The sequence below is a fragment of the Callithrix jacchus genome, chromosome X (assembly GCF_049354715.1).
Source record: "Callithrix jacchus isolate 240 chromosome X, calJac240_pri, whole genome shotgun sequence".
Taxonomy (NCBI): Eukaryota; Metazoa; Chordata; class Mammalia; order Primates; family Cebidae; genus Callithrix; species Callithrix jacchus.
This window is the reverse complement of record NC_133524.1, coordinates 45,260,658-45,283,433: the sequence shown is the minus strand read 5'-3', so window position 1 is coordinate 45,283,433 and position 22,776 is coordinate 45,260,658. Positions and strand designations below refer to the sequence as shown.

The following is a 22,776-nucleotide window of genomic DNA, read 5'->3' as shown; positions in this document are numbered from 1 at the left end:
TGACAACATGTGCCCAAAGGTGGTCAAGGTACAGCTTGCTTTCATACATTTTAGTGACATAATCCATCAATCAATATATGTAAGATATATATTGGTTTGATCTGGAAAGGTGGGCCAACACAAAGCTGGGGAGAGGCTTCCAAGTCACAGTCAGATTCAAAGATTTTCTGATTGGCAATTAGTTGAAGGAGTTATTATCAATAAGGAATGTCTGGGTTATGATAAAGTCTTGTGGAGACCATGGTTTTACCATGCAGATGAAGCCTCTAAGAAGCAGGCTTCAGAGAGAATAGGTTGTAAATGTTTCTTATCAGACTTAAGGTCTAAGTTGATGATAATGCTGGTCAACTTTTCCTGAATTCCAAAAGGGAGGAAGGTATAATAAGGAATGTCTGGCTACCCTTTCCATCATGGCCTGGAACTAGTTTTTCAGGCTAACTTTGGAATGTCCATGGCCTAGAGGAGGGATCTGTTCAGATGCCTGGGGCTTAGAAATTTTATTTTTGGTTTATAGCATAATACTATTAACTAGACTGCAAACCTTATTTGGATTTCACCAGTTTTTACATGCATTCACTTCTCCGACTTTGTTTAGTAGTTTTATGGAATCTTATCCCATATAAAGAATACAGAATAACTGTATTCTTTAGGATTTTGCTGTTTGAGTCCTCATTTATTGAGGTAAACTTCATTTTACTTCTTAAAATCAACTTTACTGAGATATAATTTATATGTAATAAAATGAGCCTATTTTAAGTATACAATTTCATTAGTTGTGACAAATGTATGCATCTGTGTAACCACCACCCCAGATACCATCTAGAACACTTCTGTTATCTCAGGAAGTTCCCTTATTCCCCCATTTCTTTTAGCACTTTCCCATTGTTCTTTCTTTTATCACCATAGCTTAGTCTTTCTTGTTCTTGGATTTCAGATAAATGGAATCTTATGGGGCCTCTGCCGTGGAGTCTAACTTACTGTTGTTTGGCATTTAAGATTTGAAGCACAGTTTTGACAATGTGTATATAAACAAAGTGTAGAAATTCATGTAATAATCTACTATAACAGATTTCTGGGAATTTTACAGTCCTTTTTAGTCCTCTGGATTGATATCCCATTATTTTAAAACATTCTGGGTCCATGTTTTCAAATTAGTCTTCTAACCTCCTTCAGAGGTTTTAAAATACTTTAAGACATTAATAGTGCCACATTATTCAAAGGTATGAAGAAATGCTTATCTCCATTCTTTTTTTCAGTGTTGTCCCATTTCCTCTTCTTTTATTCCACATCTCTCCTCCTTGTCCCTTCCCTTTCTGTTTGTTTGTTTGTTTGTTTATTTATATATTTTTTGAGATGGAGTCTTGCTCTGTCACCAGGCTGGAGTGAAGTGACTCAGTCTTAGCTCACTGCAACCTACGTTTCCTGGGTTCAAGCGATTCATTCCCTTGCCTCAGCCTCCCGAGTAGCTGGGACTACAGGTGTGTGCCACAACGCCTGGCTAATTTTTTGTATTTTAGTAGAGATGGGGTTTCACCATGTTGGCCAGGATGGTCTTGATCTCCTGCCTTTGTGATCCACCCACCTCGGCCTCCCAAAGTGCTGGGATTATAGGCATGAGCCACGGTGCCCGACCTTTTTTTTTCTATTTTCTTTTCTCTTTTATTGGACTTCTGCCTCTTCATCTTCATTCTCTTTACTTTTATCCATTTTTATTCATCTTCTATTGTGAGTGCCCTATTTAACTTCTTTCTTCCCCTACTTTGTCTTCCTCTGCTTCTGGCCTTGCAGTTGCTGACTTCTCTTCTTAGGAGAGTGTCATCATTATTGTCATCATCATCATCATCATCATCATTGATATTATTACTAGGGCATTTTCCCTTTCCCTTTCCCTTAGGGTTGGACCCAGGATATATATGTCTCCCCAAATGGAGTGTTGTCTGAAATTAACTCTGTGTGCAGTGTCTAGGGTGTTCTTTGGAAACATGGCCTGCCTGCAATACCTCTTTAATGAGAGGCTCTTTGATATACTAGAAAGAACAAGGCTTTTCAGTTAGACAGACTGAGGTTTAAAACCTGGGTATACCATCTGTTACCCATTTCATCCTGGCCATGTTTTTAACCTCTCTCTTAGCCTGAGTTCCCTCATCTGTCAAGTGGGAATAACAAAACCCACCTTAGAGTTGCTGTGAGCATCAAATGGGTAATGCATGCTAAATACCCAGGTCATAGTAGTTATCAAGAATTATTTCCTTACATGGGATGGGGATGGCAGTTTTCCTAGGGGAAGTGAAGCATAAGCTGGGACTGTCCCAGTACTCATGTGTGCTACAGGATTCTTGCATTTTTCTTTCCGATAAATTCTGGTGTTTTCCAGAATAATACATTTGGAGATGCTACCACTGAGACCAGTGAGTTATAAAAAGCAGCTATTAAGCTATCAATGTATTGCTCTTTCCAATTGTTCTGTGTACCATTTATGTTGGAATTAGGGTAGTTTAAAAAATCATATATTGCTTAAACAAAAGATTTTGTGATGTCTCTTCTATTTTAGCAAATTTACTTAATGATCTTTTAGGAGGAAAGGTAATAAATAACTACCTTCTAAATTATTTTATTTTTTCATTATTCTGAACTAATAGCAGTCAGTAATAGGCTGCTACAATTGTATTTGCATGCCTGTTATTCATAACTGTACTCATAGATTTTATAATATGATCATCTAGGTTCTAGAAACTTCATGCAGGTCCTTTTATGTTTAATTGAAATTCTGCTTCCTTTGCAATCTACCATGCCCCCCCCCTTTTTTGGCTTAAAATATGAAATCTGTTTTGCATGTGTTTTATAATTTCTCTTTGATTCTACTTGTTGATATTTTTCACAGAATTTCAAAATATTTATTTTTGCATTTATATTTATATATCAAAAATATTAAATTTTAATACTTTTACATATTGCAGATATTTTCAATTCTGGCCTACTTGGCTTTTACAGTCAGCTTTATGAATTGAAGCTTTGGTTCTTACTGATAGGTAATGGAGATAATATTATTGTATGTTCCTAGCTTTTTCCTTTTTCACATACCCTGCCTGCTGAACAAAAATTTGTCTTTGCTCAGTCCACTTTTCTCCACCTCCATCCTCTAAGGATTCTCGACTTTTTCAGCTGTTCTTATGCTTTGTGGGATATAAGAAAAGAAGAAGGGGATAGGAGGGAGAGAGAGAGTGAATGAGAGATCACTGATGTGATGAAATGTGAGACTTGTAAGAATTGAAAAAGAGAAAAGAGTTCTTTTAGGGTGAAGTGTAGATGTGGAGCATAAATTGGATCACCTTTAGATTTTTCTCAGAGGTCTAAGTGAAGATGAAACAGAATTTTCAATTGCTATTCGTTGTTGGTCTTTTTCTTTGAATATACTACCATGCTGAGACTAGGCCACACTGGCTTATTATTTGAGTTGTTTCTAAATGTTAGCTTATTAAATTATATATTTTTGTGTATGCTTCAACAAATAAGAGAACTGCCTTTACCTACCCCTTTCCTAACACTGATCATTTGACCTAAGTCCTCTTATCTCCCTCTGAAATCTCCCTTTCATCAGTCTCCTTCTTTCCATGGCCACTGCTGCCATCCTAGTTCATCTTTCACCTAGAGGAGAGAGTAGCCTCTCTAATGGCATCCCTGCCTTCAATATAATTCCCTTTCTCAACTGCCTACTCTGCTACAGAATTAACTTTCTAAAATGTTTAGACTCCTTTAACCTCCTTTGCATGGCTTAGGGACCACCTATGTTTTGGCTCTTGTACCTCTGTAGTCTTATCTCCCTTGCTCCCCCATCATCACTCAGCCCTTAGCCACACAAAATGACTTGCAGTACTCCACATACCAAACACTGCTATGTTCCCAAAACTTTGCACATGCTGTTCCCCTTGACAGTGAATGCCCTTCCCCTCTTGTCCACTTCCTCCACCTTTCAGCCCATTGAAGACCCATTTCACATGGTACCTCCCCTGTGATACCTTCTGCTTAATATTTTCAGGTGGTTGGCTATTCCCCCTCCTTTTGGAGCATTTTCATAGATCCTTCTTCCTCTTCTCTGTGTCCTCCACTGTGCAGGAGTGAGTGGAGATTTGTGGCAGTTCAGGGCATAGTGGTTAAGCTTGTGGCCTCTTGAGGCTAGGCAACTTGAGTTCTAATCCCAGCTGTCTCATTCTCTTACTTTGAGACCATGGGCAAATTACTTAACCTCCCAAACCTTGACTTCTATAAAATGAGAATCACAGTATTGCCTAATTTATTGGTGTTTTGTGAAGAGTAAATGAGACAAAGTGGTGCACTTCTGTAATCCCAGCTACTCGGGAGGCTGAGGCAGGAGAATCACTTGAACCCAGGAGGCGTAGGTTGCAGTGAGCCGAGATCGCACCACTGCACTCCAGCCTGGGCAACAGAGCGGGACTCCCTCTCAAAAAGAAAAAAGAAGAAATACCTGAGACAGGGTAATTTATAAAAAGGTTTAGCTGGCTCATGGTTCTGCTGGCTGTACAGGAAATATGGCACATCTGCCTCTAAGGAGGCCTTAGGAAGCTTCCAATCATGGTAGAAGGCAAAGGGGGAGTGAGGGACTTCCTATGGCTGAAGCAGGAGGAGAAGAAAGAAGGGGGAGGTGCCACACACATTTAAACAACCAGATCCCATGAGAACTCACTATGGTGAAGATAGCACCACAGGGGATATCCACCCTCTTGATCCAGTCACCTCCCACCAGGACCCACCGCCAACATTGGGAATTACAATTTGGCATGAGATTTGGGTGGGTACACAGATCCAAACCATGTCACATGTGAATAAGTGTAAGAAAATTCTTGCTTATCCACAGCATAAAAATTCAGTCAGGAATGATTATGCCAAATAACCACAGATTGTCCATGAGTGGCTGAGACAGTGACACCTTTGTTTTCTGATGGTTCAGTGTACACAACTTTGTTTCATGTACAAAATCATGAAAAATAGTATACAAAATTATCTTTAGTCTATGTGTATAAGGTGTGTATGAAACACAAATGAATTTCCTATTTAGACTTGTGTCCCATCCCCAAGATACCGCATTATGTATATGCAAATATTCCAAAATCTGAAAAACGTCTGAAACATTCTGGTCTCGAATTTCGGATGAGGGATACTGAACCTACATATGTACATACATATGTGTGTGTGTGTGTGTATGATAAAGGAAAAATATAAAAGATAAAGGAACAATCATATATATATATATACACACACAAGTACATATTTATATAAAAATCTATCTTTTCTATGGTAGGTGTTTTTCTTTTGTATTTCTCATATTGAATGTTGGTTTTCTTGATTCTGTTTATAAAATTGATTAGCAATGTGGTTTCTGCTGGATAGGGTGACCCCTTCCTTCTAGTCCTAGTATTATTTTTCCAGGAAGTCTGATTTTAAACAGTGGTTTGGAATCTCTTCTCTTAGTAATATCAAGTGCTTTTTAATTGCCTTGCGCAATAGACTCCATAAGGATGTGAAGACTATTTTAGATATGGTTTTGACAGTATTTTCAAGCTTCCAGCTTTGCATCCTACACTGATTTATATATTATTCAGTATTTTTATACATTCATTTTCTCTCCAAAGCTCTGTTATATATACATAATTTTCTTAATTCTTTAAATAGTGCTATGGTTATCACTGTGGTTAGCAAGTGTTCATATTCTAATTTTTGCTGAAAGGTTAACCTGTGAACAAAGAGCTTAAGTGGTTTGTACCAGTGATGTAGTTAATTAGTGATAAAGCTACAAGAACATTCTAGCATTCTAGCCACTTCCCTTTCCATTTTCATGCATCATAAAATCATGTCTTATGCAGACAAGTAAAACTAAATTTCATGAATGCTTATATTGCCCATACAGGTGCATTTTATCTTAAACCATAGATTTAGTCATGAAAATTTGAGCACCAATTATAAACAGGTTTATGATATTTTAGTAATATAAAAATTTCTTTGGAAATCATCCCTCTGTAATTTATCTTTTCTGTTATTCATTTATGCAACTTACCTTTATTGACCACCTCTTATATTCAACATGCTAACTGAGATTCAGGTTTGTATAACTTGAGTTTTCTTAAAATAAGATACGCCTATTTAAACACAGTATCCATAGGAACATAAATTTATCAAAAAATGAAGTGAGAGAGAAAAATGAGAATTTGGAGTGAGATTATAACTTGAGCATTGGCATTTAGATGCACCCCCACCTCCACAATCCCAATTGAAATCACTGCAAAATTTTAAAATGTGGAGAAACTAAATTAGTGTTTGAGGGCTATGGAGGGTTTCCATCTTCATGCTGCAAACTTTGAAGAATTTCCACCTGATATAGTGCAGATGGGATCATACTGAAGGAATATACCAAAACCAACTTGCAATTTCACTTCCCGAGAAAGTGACAAGAATTGAGTTGGGGTTAGGACAACCTGTAGGGGTTTCCACCTGGTTTACTTTCACAACTAATGATGGCTTAAGAGTGTCACTAGGAGGCCCAGAAGTAGTCACACAAATCAAAGTGGGCTGTGCATTTGGGCTTTTCTCTGGTGCAACAGGCAATGGCGTACAAAGGACTGGCCACTCTTCCTCGAGTGGAGGTTGGGTGAATTCATAAAATGTTTATATGAAAAATTAAAAGTTTTTCCTGGTGGGGCCATCCATGTCTCCACCTCCCTTCCTACTTCTCTTGACTGCTCTATATGAATTTACATTAACCAGTCTTCCAGTGAGAGGGGGAATCTAAGAACATTAGGATAGATGGTGAAGGGTGTGAAAGAAAACCCACCCACCCACCCTATTTTTGGGAAAACACCAGTCTAGATAGACTGCTCTTTGTTCAGGAATGAAAAAAGAAACTTAATATAAGGTTTCTGAAAAGATTCTACAACATAAATGGAGAACATAGTATTCAAGAGGCAGAGGAAGAAAAAGTTATTTCAAAAATATGTTTTCTACAGAAAAATAAGTATTTCTGATAATGTGCTTTGTATACGGAAGTATATAATACAAAGTGAGAAGTAAAAGCAAGTTAAAAATATTATTGAATGAGACTGCAGGCAAAAGTTAAAGGGAGATTGCTGAAGAAGGATGAAATATGAGGAATCTAAAAATGCATTATATGTAGTAAAAAAAATATTAAGAGTGGGGAGAATGGGATGAGTGATGGAAAAGGTAAACCTGAGAAATTCTCCTGAAATGTAATGGGTAGTAGAGCAATGAGATAATAACAGGTTGGACAGAGGATGGAGCTCTAACATGCAGACAGTTGTTCCAAAAGAATTAATGCCTAGATTAAAATCAACCAAATTGATTAAGCATGCCATAAGAAAATAAAAACAAAAACAACTTTCTGGATTATAGAAAGATGTAGACCTGCAGGTAGAATACTTATTCTGTACCTGAGAAAATAAAAAAAGAGATCAATAATTAGATCTACCCTGGCAAATTTTCAAGGATAAAGCAAGGAAATTACCAAGCATCAGGATAGAAAAAGTAACTTAACCCACAGAGGAGAAGTTGACATCAGAATTCTCAGCAATCCTAAATGCCAGAAGACAATGAAGTAATGTCTATAACTTTTTGGGGAAAATGTTTGTGACTCAGAAATTCTAGACTCAGCCAAGGTGTTATCATTAGTGAAAGCAGTATGATCTCAGTTATATAATTTATCACAAATATGCTATCTACATACTTTTCCCAAAAAAGTTGCTTAATTGCTAGCCAGTTAAAAGATAAAATTGGGCCGGGCGTGGTGGCTCAAGCCTGTAATCCCAGCACTTTGGGAGGCCAAGGCGGGTGGATCATGAGGTCAACAGATCGAGACCCTCCTGGTCAACATGGTGAAACCCCGTCTCTACTAAAAATACAAAAAACAAATTAGTTGGGCACAGTGGCGCGTGCCTATAATCCCAGCTACTCAGGAGGCTGAGGCAGGAGAATTGCCTGAACCCAGGAGGCGGAGGAACGGTGAGCCGAGATCGCGCCATTGCACTCCAGCCTGGGTAACAAGAGCGAAACTCTGTCTCAAAAAAATAAAAAAAAAAGATAAGGCAAATTAAACAGTTCAACCATGGGGAGGTCATGAAATAAAAGCATTCATGGTAAGTAGTGGAAAGAAACATATATAATAAGTTATGAAATAAAATAAAATTTAAAACATAATGTAAACATTTTAAGTATTTATTGAAAAATAAAGAAAAACAATCATAAAATGAGTCCCAAATGCAAGATAGGGCTAGGAAAAAATATGAATTATTTAGAAGAAGATACAATTTAACAGAGCTATATGGTCACAATTACGTCAAGGAAAGACACCAACAACAGTGGGTTTCTAGGTAATAGAAACACCATATACTTTTTCCTGCTACTTTCTATTTTCATATTTTTATAATACATTTGTATTTTTATAGTGAAAAAAGTGCATGCAGGAGACTAACATGCAGGAACTTAAACTTTACCAAAATAAAGAAAAAATCTATGCATATAGCAGAGTTATAATTACAGATACATTTGTGGTATTGACTGCTTTGTTCTTACTCTCCAAATTAAAAATAAACTAAGCAAACTTAGAAAATACATAATAAAACAGACATCAGAGAACAGAAAGAAAAATAAATTTAAAAGCACAATTTTATATATCAGTAAACAATAGTTTTGAAAAAGCACATGCAGTCTGAGTTATTTAAAACAAACAGAATTAAAAACCTAAACAAAACATGCAGAAAACAATGAATTTAAATCATAAATTCAGAGGAAGTAATATATATAACTCTGCTAACTATGAAGTGAATAGTATTAATTAGCAAAACCGACTTAAGTACTATGCTGGAATTGGCCAATAACTGGAAATATTAGAGAAAACTGCCAAAGAGCTACTCCAAATGTTAGTGCTTGTCTCTAAGTGGTAGCATTATGGGCTATTTTACTCCCTCGTGTGTGTGTGTGTGTGTGTGTGTGTGTGTGAATATTTACTTCTTTCCCACTACAAGCCACTTTAATTCTTTGAACAGTTTTTCCATGCAGGTAAACTATCACATTTTCCTACTAAAAATATTTTCAATAGCCTTTTTTCTACAATAAATTTTACTAAAAACATTCGGTTCATTAATTACTTTTTGTCTATATGAATGCTGTCCATTGTGGCTTTTGAAAATCTGAGTTTTCTTTGATGATCATATTTCTACCAAGATCAATTTTCCTGAGTCAAATTTTGTATGTCCAGATTTTGCCAATATTTGACTCTAATATTGATTTTTAAAAAATCAATTTTACCATACACATTTTTCCTTCTGTTGCTTTTATTTTGTTTGGGTTTTTAAAAAATTATTTTTTCTCTTTAGTTGCCTCAAAAAATTTATAATAAGCAGGTATGAATTTTGAAGTTAGATATGAATAAAAACCAACTGAAAAAACACATCCCTCTGTCTCTCAAGACAAAGTGGGCAGGTTGTTTCTTTTGAGCTTTAAAGGTAGAAATAGTTGCCTTTCTAAAATTTAAGTGAAGCAAAATAGTAACATGCCCTGAAAGGACTGCCAAGGTTCGGGGAGTCCGTTAATGGGCCTGAGAGCCTCTGTGACTCTGGACTAATGGCCCAGGGACCACTAAGAGTAAATTGAATTTCGCGATTACTGGCTACCTTCACAGCTCTCTGATGCCTCCAGGATGGAAGAGTAGATGCAACAAGTGGCAGACAAATAAATGCTAAATAATAATTCTTTGAGGTTCAATGGAATATCTATCACTTAAGTAGCAAACTATTTACAAAGTGTCCCAAATTTAGCACATTTGCATTGCAAGATTTTACTAGTAACATGAATAGGTGAACTGTTCTTTACGTCACTCATGGAATAAATGAAGATTGCTTTTTGATTTAGGCCACTCGATATACTATACTCAGAACTACATTGCTCATTCCCTTTCCTAAAGAAATAAAGGTGAATGACAGCAAGGTTCTCTCCTGCATGTTAGAAACACTCCAGATTATACTTGCATTTGCCACACAAAAATGCAGGGAGAGAGGAGCAGGTTGATAGGAAATATTTTTTGGAAAAGAAAACAACTAATTGTGTGTATATCCTGCTTATCTTGTTGAATGTTTACTTATATTTTTATTCATACAATTTTTTTTTTAGAGACAGGGTCTCACTATGTTGCCTAGGCCGGTCTCAAACTCCTGGGCTCAAGTGATCTACCCACTTTGGCCTCCCAAAGTGCTGGGATTACAGGTGTGGGCCACCGCGCCTGGCTTATATTTTATTTAAAAATATATATTTTAAATAAACACATTTTTTTTTTTGAGACGGAGTTTCACTCTTGTTACCCAGGCTGGAGTGCAATGGCGTGATCTTGGCTCACCGCAACCTCTGCCTCCTGGGTTCAGGCAAGTCTCCTGCCTCAGCCTCCCGAGTAGCTGGGATTACAGGCACGCGCCACCATGCCCAGCTAATTTTTTGTATAATAGAAACGGGGTTTCACCATGTTGACCAGGATGGTCTGGATCTCTTGACCAGGATGGTCTCAATCCACCCGCTTTGGCCTCCCAAAGTGCTGGGATTACAGGTATGAGCCACCATGCCTGGCCACATTTTTTTTTCTTAGAGATGGGAGTTTCACTCTGTTGCTAGGCTGGAGTGTGGTGGTATGATTATAGCCCCAGAGTCCTAGATTCAAGTGATCCTCCCACCTCAGCCTCCCAAGTAGCTGGAATTACAGGCATGTGCCACCACACCCAGCTAATTTTTTTTTTTTTTTTTTTTTTTTTTTTTTCAGAGACGAGGTTTGACTATGTTGCCCAGGCTGGTCTTGAATTCCTGGGCTCAGGTGGTCTGCCTGCTGGCCTCCCAAAGTGCTGGAATTACAGGTGCCAGCCACCACGCCTGGCCTATTTTTAATTTTTTTTAAAAGAATTCCTATAATATACAAATATCATAAACAAATCACCTACCTCACTTTTAAAATTCTACATTTTTTAAAAGAGAAGTAGGAGGGTGACTTCACGCTGCAGAGGACAGGGATTTAGATTGGGAAACTCTTTGTACTCTATCAAACTCTTCTTCACTGGCTACCTTAAGGCATTTTTGCTGGGAAGAAACCCCTTAATATCAAGGGCAGTTTACCTTAGCCCTCCTCCCATCCCATTGTACCCCACCCTAGCAGTCAGAAGCAGAAGTCTTATGAATAGGTTTTGAGGAAAATATATATCCTGTCCTAGTTTACTCCATTCCAACGCAGTCTTCAAACACATCCTTGACCTGGGACATAGGCAGAGTTCAAATCTAGTCTATATGTTTTGTCAGGCTACTGGTCTTCTTTTTTTTAGAAGACTCCTGACTGTGCCTCTTCTGTTTAAAGATGGTAGAGGCGACGAGTGTTCTCTCGTAAGGTGGCCAAGGTGTGGGAGAGTGACAGATCTTTGACTTTAGCGATCGCTCGCGCTGTATGCAGGGCCAGGCCTGGGTGGGCATACAGGCAATGCCTTTTGGAAATCCAGCGAGGGAGGAAGAAGGGAGCATCAGTTTCTACAATAATTCGCTCTAGTGGGATCTTTTTCACAGCTTCTCGGGCTTGCTCAGCAGAAGAGTAAGTTAGCATTGCCGTGAAGCCCACATACAGGTTGGGAAAGTGATTCAACAGGGGCTCGATGACTGGGTAACTGCCAGTGAAGCAATGCCTGTGAATCTTGTGGTCAGGGGGCACATATTTTTTCAAGATGCCCAACATATCTTCATCAGCCTCACGACAATGGATCATTATGGGCTTCCTTAGAGAGACGGCCAGCCGCAGCTGTCTCTCAAATACCCTCTGCTGCTCTGAGACAAGTGTGGTACACTTATACGAATAATCTAAGCCCATTTCACCAAATGCCACAGCCTTGGGGTGTCGTAAGGCTTTTAAAATATTTTTTTCTTGTTTCTGGTTATAATTGCGGGCAAAGTGAGGGTGACAGCCAAAGGCCCCCCAAACAAGATCATCTTTCAAGTGATACTCCCACAGGCCATCCTTTAGGTTTTGAGGATTGCAGAAGCAAGAGATGCAGCCCTGAAATTCTTTAGGGAAGGAGCGGCTATAAATTTGTCTGAATTTGGTAAAGTTCCCTTTGAAAAGTAGTCTGGAATATAACAGGTCCAGGTGACAATGGGCATCAATGAAACCCTGTTGGTTTGGCTTCCTGAAGGTCCTTGGCAGAAAGCTAGATGCCTGTCCTCCATAAGGATGTTGTAATGTCTCCTCCTCTTGATACACTGTCTCCTCCTTCGTCTCTGCTTCCTCATTTCTAGAGAAGTCAAGTAAACGTGAATTCTTAGATGTGACTTCCTCTGTCATCTCCATCTCTCTGGACATGTTTTGGGAGCTCACTGGAAAACTGGTGGAAAAATAACTAAGGAAATTCTGGTGGCTGCTCCTCTCACCCTGGAATATGTTGTTGTTGTTGCTGCTGCTGCTATGGCTGCTCTTCTCAGCCTGAAATGTGTTACTGCTGTTGCCCAAGGAGGGATAGCAAGAAGACTGGGTACTGCTGAACCAAGAGCTGGTATAGTCATGCAAAGGACTATAATGAGGCGGAAAAGTGGTGTAGTCAGTGGCATAGTATGTAGGCTCTGACACTACAGGGAAAGACAGTGAGAATGGCTCATCTTGAGAGAATATGACTGTGTTTTTACCTTTATCAGACCAGCCACTCCCTGAAGAGGGGTGCTCCATCACCACCTTTTCTTTGTGCTTTTGGATTATTGAATGGGAGTTATAGTCATCCAGAAAATTGAAAGGTGGCGAGCCTTTTTCAAAAATGAGTCGACTTTGGTTACTGGGTTGCTTTTGGAATACCCAATGGGAGTTATAGTCATCCAGAAAATTTAAAGGTGGAGAGCGTTTTTCCCAAATGACTCTACTTTGGTTACTAGGTTGCCCCTCACTGAAGTTTTCAGGAGCATTAACAACCATCCTCTTGTCACAGGAGCTGCTCATCTCTGGAGCTAACTCCCTCTCTTTTTGAGGAGCAATGATAGTGGCATTCCTGGCTGGTCTCTCTCCATGGTAGGGATGCTCTCCTATTCTTGATTGTACACTAAAGACAGCCTCTTCCTTTCCTTTTGGCATGTCATCTCCCAGGATCTCCGGGAGAACCTTCAGATAAGTCAATGAAGAGTTACTATCTTGAGGTCTGCCCTTCCTATTCGGGAACTTGTTTGGCTCCTCAGTTTCATTTTGACCCTCACTTCCAGCTGCAGACGGAGGGTTCATGAAGTTACAGGAGCTAAGTTTGGAATTAACTTTAAGGTTGTAGATGCCCTCCTCTAGAGAAGCCATTTCTTTTCCAAAGGGCTGGCAGAGTATATACGGAATCACAAAGACGAAAGGAACCCCAAATGCTCCGAATTAGACAGTTTTTGGAGCTAGTCCTAATCACACCAGTGGCTGAGGAATGGGAGGAGGAGGAGGAGAAAGAATTTCTGTGGCAGGATAAGCCTTAGGAAAAACCTCTGTGTGCAGGCCACAAAGTACTCCTTATGGGCTTTCAGGACTTTGGGGAGGGGGGTCTCTGTCCCCTTCCAAACCACGTTACTAAGCTCCCCAGGGCAGCAGAGTTTGCTGGGAGATCCTACCTAAGTGCCGCTTGGGTGGTGGTTTTCCGCGTGCGGACCAACTCCAGAGCCGGAGGGCCGTCACGCCGCTCCGGCGCCTCAGGAACTTTTTCAACTCTTTTTTTCCTCCCGTTTTCAACTCTCTGTCACAGTTCTCGGTGTTCTAGGGATGCCAGAGTCCTTCCACGATGATTTCAAAGTGCTTTGGAGAAGTCGCAAGGATCCAGGCCCAGGCCCGGTATGGCGTCCGAGCCCGCGGCACTCTCCTCAGACTCTTCCAAAGGCGGTCTGATTTTGCGCGGTGCAACTTCCCGGATGTAAAATAAAACTGCTTCCGGAGAGTCAAAGTACTTCTGGGAAGTCAAAGTGCTTCCGGGGAGTCAAAGTGCTGTCCGTCAAAACTTTTACTTTTGGTTTGGAATACGAGGCCCTTTGGAGATGTCAGAGCCTATGAAATGACTACAAGACACTTTGGGGATCATACACAGGATGCCCCTGGGTGGACTACTGGCCTAGAGGCCCTGATCCCCAAGGACCAGCTGGAGGACAGGGCAGAACCCAGTATAGAAGCAAAGTCGGGAAGCCTGCCCCACCCCCATCACCTCGCTCACTAGCCTGGGTCAGGCCAGCACTCCCCTCCATCTAAAGGCATCACCCATCCCCCATACAGCCCCGCCTTTACCACGCCTCTTCTCACTGCCCAAGAATGAGTCTACCCAAGCTGCCACCATTACATGCTTTTTGTTCCTCCCATCCACCCGTATGCCGTCTTTAAAAAAAAAAAAAAGTTTTAAAAAACATAGTTATGACTGTGGTATGTAACCATTTAACCATTTTCAGTCCTGTGTGCTTTTTTTTTCTTTTCTTTTCTTTTCTTTTTTTTTTTTGAGACGGAGTTTTGCTCTTGTTACCCAGGCTGGAGTGCAATGGCGAGATCTCGGCTCACCGCAACCTCCGCCTCCTGGGTTCAGGCAATTCTCCTGCCTCAGCCTCCCGAGTAGCTGGGACTACAGGCAGGCGCCACCATGCTCAGCTAATTTTTTTGTATTTTTAGTAGAGACGGGGTTTCACCATGTTTTTTTTTTTTTTTTTTAGACAGAGCCTGACTGTCATGCAGGCTGGAATGCAGTGGTGTCATCTTGGCACACTGCAACCGCCATCTCCTGGGTTCAAGTGATTCTCCTGCCTCAGCTTCCCAGTAGCTGGGACTACAGGCTTGTGCCACCACACCCAGCTAAATTTTGTATTTTATTTTATTTATTTATTTATTTATTTATTTTTTTGAGACGGAGTCTCACCCTGTTGCCCAGGCTTTAGTGCAGTGGTGCGATCTTGGCTCACTCCAGTCTCCACCTCCTAGGTTCAAGCAATTCTCCTGCCTCAGCCTCCCGAGTAGCTGGAACTATAGGCATGTGCCTCCACACCTAGCTAATTTTTTTGTATTTTTAGTGGAGACGGGGTTTCACCATGTTGTCCTGGCTGGTCTCAAACTGCTAACCTCAGGTGATCCACCCACCTCGGCCTCCCAAAGTGCTGGGATTACGGGTGTGAGCCACCGCGCCCAGCCCAGTCCTGTGGACTATTCACTTAACATTACTGCATAGCCTCAGTATTTTTCCTATTGCCGAATGGTTTTCAAAAACATCATGCTAGTGCCATATAATACTCCATGGAGAATGTAGATGTGCCGTAATTCACCAAACCCTTTTCTTTTTGTCATTTCTTCAGGTACCCTTATTCTACCTTTTTTTCTATGATAAAAAGCTGCAAAGAACATCTTTGCGCATATGTTTTTCTGCATTTTGGGTTGTTTCTTTGGACTACGTGCCGGGAAATGGAGTTCCTGAGGGGAGGAGGAATTTTAAATTGGTTCCTCATAGCATTATATTGCTACAGAAGAATTGTACTAACTTAAAATCTCATCCGTGATGAATGGTCCATTTATTAGGAGAAACACACATATAAACCCGATGTTTCATTGTTATTTTAATTTGCACTTCATCTGACAATTTCTTAGAGTGAACATCTTTTTATTTGTTGACCTGCTCATGAATTTTGTTTATACTCTGCTCCCATTTCTCTTTTAGGATCTTTAAAAATTTAATTAAAAATTTTGTATAAAATTACAGTTTAGTCATATTTGTAAAATTGTTTGTTAGCATGTTTTTGTTTATATTTTAATATATTGAAGTTATAACTTATTTAAGTTGTCAAATCTTAATTTTTAAAAATGTTTTCTCTTTTTCTCCCAAGCCCACATTGTAATTCCTCTTTCTGAGGCTTGACATATATTTATTTTTTTGGAAGGTGAAAGAAATTGATTTATTATATATAAGCGAATAATTCATCTGGTATTTATTTTAGGATCAATTGTACGGGGGGCTATACACTGATGTTTTTCCAAGTTGGTACTTTTTTTACCTATTGATTTATGACTTCTCTTTCATTATGTGTTAAATTCCTGTTAATAGAGTCTATTTCCAGACCATCTATTCTTTTACACCTACTATATCTCTTGTTACTCTCTTTTACTACATTAATAATTGAACTATTATATTAAGATTTTAAGTCTGGGAGAGCTAGATTTCCTTCATTACACTTAAATTTTATATTTAAAATTTATCTCTAATTGGCTGAACTATCTCTAATAGGCTGAACTGTTTATTTTATCAGGTAGACTTAAAAAATAATTCTAGGCCAGGCCCAGTGGCTTACACTTATAATCCCAGCACTTTGAGAGGCCAAGGCAGGTGGATCACCTGAGGTCAGGACTTTGAGATCAGCTTGGTCAACATGGTGAAACCCCATCTCTACTAAAAATACAAAAATTAGCTGGGTGTAGAGGCATGCACCTATAGTCCCAGCTACTTGGGAGGCTGAGGCAGGAGAATCACTTGAACCCGGGAGGTAGAGATTGCAGTGAGTCCATATCGTGCCACAGCACACCAGCGTGGGTGACAGAGTGAGACTTCATCTCAAAATGATAGTAATAATAATTCTAAGTCCCTCCAAAATAACTTTCAAATAGCCACTTGAAAAGTTTTTTGTCTGCTTATCCAGAATATATTTCACCTATCCTTTTAGTCATGCTCTTCTATTAATATGTCTTCTAGTAAAGCTTTTTAGAGTTTTATCTGGGTCACAGAGAGTTATTAAAACTATTTTTAAGTGTTTTGTAATTTTTTATTATATTATGAACATACTTTCCCCCCACTGTCTGGTATAACTGGTTATTGCTAACACATGAGAATATTTTAAATTCAGGTATGCTTGTACTGAAATCTTCATTAGTTTTTCAGCCTCTGCCTTTGTCATTATTTTGTCTGCCCGTAATGATAATTTTTGTCTCTTTCTTGCTAATATTTTTGCTTCATATCTTTCTACATTGTCCAGAACTTTTAAAAACAATATTAAATAATGATGCTAGTAGGGGCATTATTGTTTGGTTCCTGATTTTGGTAGGCACATAGTTTAATTAAGTATTATGTTAGATATTTACACTGTTGTTTTAAAGCAGATGCTTTTGTAATCTTGTTAAGGAACTACCCTTGCAATTAAAAATGTATATGGTAGGAAATGGTGTGAGATCATTATATATTTGCTCATATTTCCTAATTGGCAAACATGTTGGCAACTGTGAATAAAATGCTGTTTTTTGTGTAGGTGGCTTTTAACTGTTAGAGACTATTGAATTCTGTTTGCCTGTATTTTACTTAGGATCTTTCTTCTATAAATCATAAGTAGTGAAATTTCTCTGAAGCAGTAGTTCTCAACCTTGGCTTGCACTTTGTAATCACTTGGGGAGCTTTAAAAATCACTGATGCCTAGGTGCACCCTGAGAGAGTCTGATTTCTCTCTCTCTCTCTCTCTCTCTCTCTCTCTGTGTGTGTGTGTGTGTGTGTGTGTGTGTGTGTGTGTATGGGGGTTGGTGGATGTCTGTGGCGGGGATTGGGGAGCTGGTGGAGGGGCAGTGTGGCCATAGCATCAGGATTTTTAAAAGCTCTATAGGTGATTCTAATGTGCAGCTAGGGTGAGAACTATTGTTTTACAGTTACTTTTTTTTTTCATGGTACATCTGTCAGGCAAAGGAATTCACCTTTGTAGCTTTCCATCTTTCTTTTGGTATCCTGGGGAGTTATTTTAATTTGGTAATTTTCTTTTCCTTGAAAGTTTGAACAAATTCATTAGTAAATCATCCTGGTTGGAGACTTTGTTGAGGCAATTCCTTGGTAATATTTTTCACTTATTACTTGGTTATTAGCTTATTCATTGTGTTTTTGATGAGTTACAGTTCTTACAGAATAGCACTTATCTAATTGCAATTTTAAAATTTATTTTTCATATGCTTGCATGATTATTGTAAGCTAATTTATCTTATAGTTCATATCTTATAATTGCATCTCCATCACACACAGTCTCATTTCTCATTTTATTTATTTATATATTTCTTGATGAGCTTTGCTAAAATCTTAGCAATTTTATTCATTTAAAAAGTCTGTGGATTTATTTATTGTAGTTGTTTTTCTTCTTTCAAATTCATCTGTCCATACTATCTTTTTTGCTTCCTGTTTTTCTTATGACAATTTTTTGCTTTTTCAAAAGCTTTTGTTTGTTTTTTTTGAGGCGGTCTCACTCTTTTGCCCAGACTGGAGTGCAGTGGCACGATCATGGCTCACTGCAGACTCTGCCTTCTGGGTTCAAGCGATTTTCCTGCCTCAGTCTCCTGAGTAGCTGGGATTACAGGCATGCACCACCAGTCCCAGCTAATTTTTTTGTATTTTTCGTAGAGACGGGGTTTTACCATGTTGGACAGGCTGATCTTGAACTCCTGACCTCAAGTGATCCGCCTACCTTGGCCTCCTAAAGTGCTGGGATTACAGGCATGAGCCACTGCGCCCAGCCTTAAAAGCTTTTGTTTGAACCATTGCTGACTGGTTCTAAACTCTGGCTATGTTTCAGAATTACCTGGGGAGAGCAGGAAAGAAAAATAAATATCTTGCACTTGCCTATCTCAAGGTTCATGGTTGAGACCTCTGTAGCAAAAGACAGATTAACAAGAGAAAAGTGCACAAATTTATTTAATGAAAGCTTCAGGAGACATGGAGCCTTTAGAAATGGCCCAAAGAAACAGGGGAAAACTGTATTTCTATGGACAGTCATGTAGAACTATGATTGGAGGACAAAAGGATGTGATCTAATGGTAATAAACTGGGGGGAACTTGTGATAGCTAGACTTGTTTGTTCAGATTTTTTTTCTTCATCCCTATGTGACACTCCTTTCCTCTGGGTATAGGGCAGGACACCTGTCACATGAGAGTCTATAGTGAAAGAGGAAGGGAGAAGGTCAGAGAATGACCTTCCTAGATTTTATGACCTGCTTCCATGGAGAATGATGGGAGAAGGTCAGAGAGACCTTCCTGCTTCTGCTTTTTCTCAAATGCCAAGATGCCATATTCCTCGGCATATTTGCTGAGGTAGCATTCCTGAAACCCATCATTACTGTTTTTAAAAAAACAGTAATAGTCCCCTCCCTAAGGTTCTGATTTAATTTATTTAGGCAAGGATCTGGGTCTTCTTTATTTTTATTTTTTGATGAAATGTCATTCTGCCACTCAGGCTGGAGTGCAATGGTGTGATCTTTGCCCACTGCAACTTCCGCCTCCCAGGCTCAAGCGATTCTCCTGCCTCAGCCTCCTAAGTAGCTGGTATTACAGGTGTCCACAACTGTGCCTGGCTAATTTTTGCATTTTTAGTAGAGATGGGGTTTCACCATGTTGGTCAGGCTGGTCTCGAACTCCTGACCTCAGGTGATCCGCCTGCCTCAGCCTCCCAAAATATTGGCATTATAGGCATGAGCCATTTTGCCTAGCCGAATCTGGTCTTTTAAAAAATTTTTGAAGTTCCTAATGTGTAGCCAAGGCTAAGAAACACTGTTAGCAATTTATCCTGTCTCTCAGACTCTAGATTCTTTTATGTAATAATTTGAATCCATTAATTTACCCCAGATTGTAAGTTTGCCTATATCTTATAGGTTTGCATGGCCTTATATTTTATTATATGCATTTATACAAATTTTATTATATACATTTATATAAAATGTATTTCTTTACTTTTTGTATTTTAAAATTATCTTTTGTACAGTTAAGAGGAGTGACAATTTTTGTTTATAGGTACATTATACACTTCTAGTTGTATTACTTTGTGATCAGTGACTACAACTTGTGTATTTTTTCTGTTTTTAAAATTTATTAGAATTTTTGTGAATTTGCATATGTTTCAGAAATATTTCTGTAAATATATATATTGTCATGTATAAAGGAGCCATCCTTTATATGCTACACAGAATTTGTTATTGTTTATTTCCTTGATCATGGGATTCCATAATCATGAGAGAAACCATTGATTTAATAACACCTTTTTCAGGAGGAATAAGCAACACAGCATTAAATGTACATAAATTTTTACTATCTACTAACTAACATATAGGGCATGTACTTATCTTTACCATTATGTCCCTTTTATAGTACTTCACAATTTAAGTCTGAGCCTTTTTCATAAAAGAGAGCTTAAACATATTAAACTTGGACATGCGATGTTGATCTCTTTATAAAATGTCGAGGTTATTGAACATTGCTGATGTTTCATCTTCCTTTCCTGACAGCTTCTCTAGAAATTCAGCTGTAAGTTTTTGACATTTAGATGTTTGGTTCCTGAAGTAATAGTCTTTCTGACTAATGCGTTGGCCATATCAGCATCCCCATCTTTAAAAATTATGTGACTTATTCTAAGAGATTAGGGTTTTGCTTTTGCCTTATGATTGCATGGTCTAGCCTCCAGTGGACAACCTTTTCCATGCAGTTATTTTTTTTGTCATACTGCTTCAGACAGTAATCATTTTCAAACATTTTATGTCAAAGTTAGGAATCTAATGTTAAAATCCAGCTGTTTGGGATATGCAATGCAAAGCACATAACTCAATTGACTTGAAGATAGGATAGATCCTTCCCTACAAAGCTAGATTTACACCATACATCGAGTTAGAACTACTTGCCCATTAACATGCATTCTCTTTCTTTTTCTTTCTTTTTTTCTTTGAGACAGAGTCTCCTTCTGTCACCCAGGCTAGAGTTCAGTGGTGTAATCTCAGCTCAATGCAACCTCCATCTCCTGGGTTCAAGTGATTCTCCTGCATCAGCCTTGAGTAGCTGGGATTACAGGTGTACACTACCACGCCCAGCTAATTTTTGTATTTTTGGTAGAGATCGGGTTTCACCATGTTTGTCAGGCTGGTCTCGAACTCCTGATCTTGTGATCTGCCCACCTTGGCCTCCCAAAGTGCTGGGATTACAGGTGTGAGCCACTGCACCTGGCCAAAATGCATTCTTGATTGCTTTGAGATTGTTTTGGCTTTAATTGTAAGAAGATCCTGAATTCAGAAATATTAACATTTAAACTTTTTCCTTTGGAATGAGGAAATCATATACCTGTTATTTAAAGCTGATGGATTTCAGACTCAGGGTTTTTTTTTTTTTTTCTTTTTCTTTTTTGTTTTTTCTGTCACCCAAGCTGGAATGCAGTGACATGGTTATAGCCCCACTGAAGCCTTGAACTCCTGGGCTCAAGCAGCCCTCCTGCCTCAGCTTCCTGAGCAGCTTGGACTATGAGGCATGCACCACCCTACCTGGCTAGTTAAATAAAGAAAAAATGTTGTAGAGATGGGGACTCGTGTTGCCCAGGCTGGTCTAGAACTCTTGGCCTAAAGTGATCCAATCCTCCTGATTTAGCCTCCTAAAGTGTTGGGATTACATGTGTGATCACTGCATCCTGCCTAAGGTTTTATATCCTCTAGGGTAAGATTAAAATTCCAGATTCCTTGGGGATCAGGCAGGTAATCTCATATAATATCATCGGGCCTGCAGAGGCCTGTGGGGGACTGAAGATCACATGCCCTCACCAAATGATATTTATATTCTGTTTTCAAGAAAACTGCAGCCAGGTACATCCTCTAGGACCTTCTTTTTCTTTTTCTTTTTTATTCTTTTTTTTTTTTTTTTTTGAGACAGCATCTCACTCTGTCACCTGGGCTGGAGCGCAGTGGTGCAATCTCAACTCACTGCAACCTCCACCTCCTGGGTTCAAGCGATTCTCCTGCCTCAACCTCTCAAGTAGCTGGGATTATAAGCCAAGCATGCACCAACACACCTGGCTAATTTTTGTGTTTTTAGTAGAGACAGGGTTTTACCATGTTGGTCAGGCTGGTCTCAAACCCTTGACCTCACGTGATCTACCTGCCTCAGCCTCCCAAAGTGCTGGGATTACAAGTGTAAGCAACCATGCCTGGTCTAGGACCTTATTTATCTAGTTTGTAGTTGGCATCATAAATGATGATAACACCTTATGTCATAATTATGTTCCTATAAATTTTCATTTTTAACAGTTTTTATTTTAGGTTCTTTTTTTCTGGATTCTCTGATACATCAAGTTCCATTGCAATTCGGTCATTTATTTTTGTGAGATTACTTCTTAATCTATTTGGTGTCTTTCTTCTTACATTCTACTTTGTCACATTTTATCATTTCCTCTCCCTCTTTCTTTTTTGTTTTTCCATCTCTACCTCTTTCTGACTTGCTCTGTATCTCTCATGCTGGAGTTTGACTGACCTGTATTGTCATGGGATCAGAACATGAAATATCAGTCTGTCCCTCATCTAGACATATTGAAGCCCAACCTAAAATAATGTCTTTCCTTTTCCTTTATTTCATTTTGGCATCCTTTTCTTTTAATGCATCAGTCAATTGATAAATATTTAATGAGTACATATATGACAATTGATCTCTGCCAGTTGTCAGTTGACCTGTGCCAATGTATTCATTCACAAATTTATACTGGTAGCATTCAGTGTATAGAGGTGGGTGAGAGCCAAGAATATTCTCTCTACACTTTTCTACTTGATTACAAAGAAAAAAAAATCTCAGATTAAATATTACCCACACTGAAAGTTTGATGAAGTTCCAGCTCTTTTTCCTTTTAGGTGTTCTTTTCTTCCTCCTCATTATTAAAAAAAAAATACTTTTAAGCCAGAGTCTCACTCTGTCACCCAGGTTGGAGTGCAGTGGTGAGGTCATAATTCACTGC

The 22,776-nt window shown here is 39.0% G+C and overlaps 1 protein-coding gene and 1 pseudogene across 4 annotated transcripts in view; one reads left to right on the top strand and one right to left on the bottom strand.

Annotated features, from left to right (window-relative positions):
• The window catches only part of EFHC2 (EF-hand domain containing 2), a 190,539-nt gene that overhangs the window by 41,098 nt on the left and 126,665 nt on the right, over positions 1-22,776 (top strand). The gene's annotated exons all lie outside the window — the stretch shown is intronic.
• LOC118150462 (3'-5' RNA nuclease TATDN2 pseudogene) lies at positions 11,266-13,499 on the bottom strand (annotated as a pseudogene).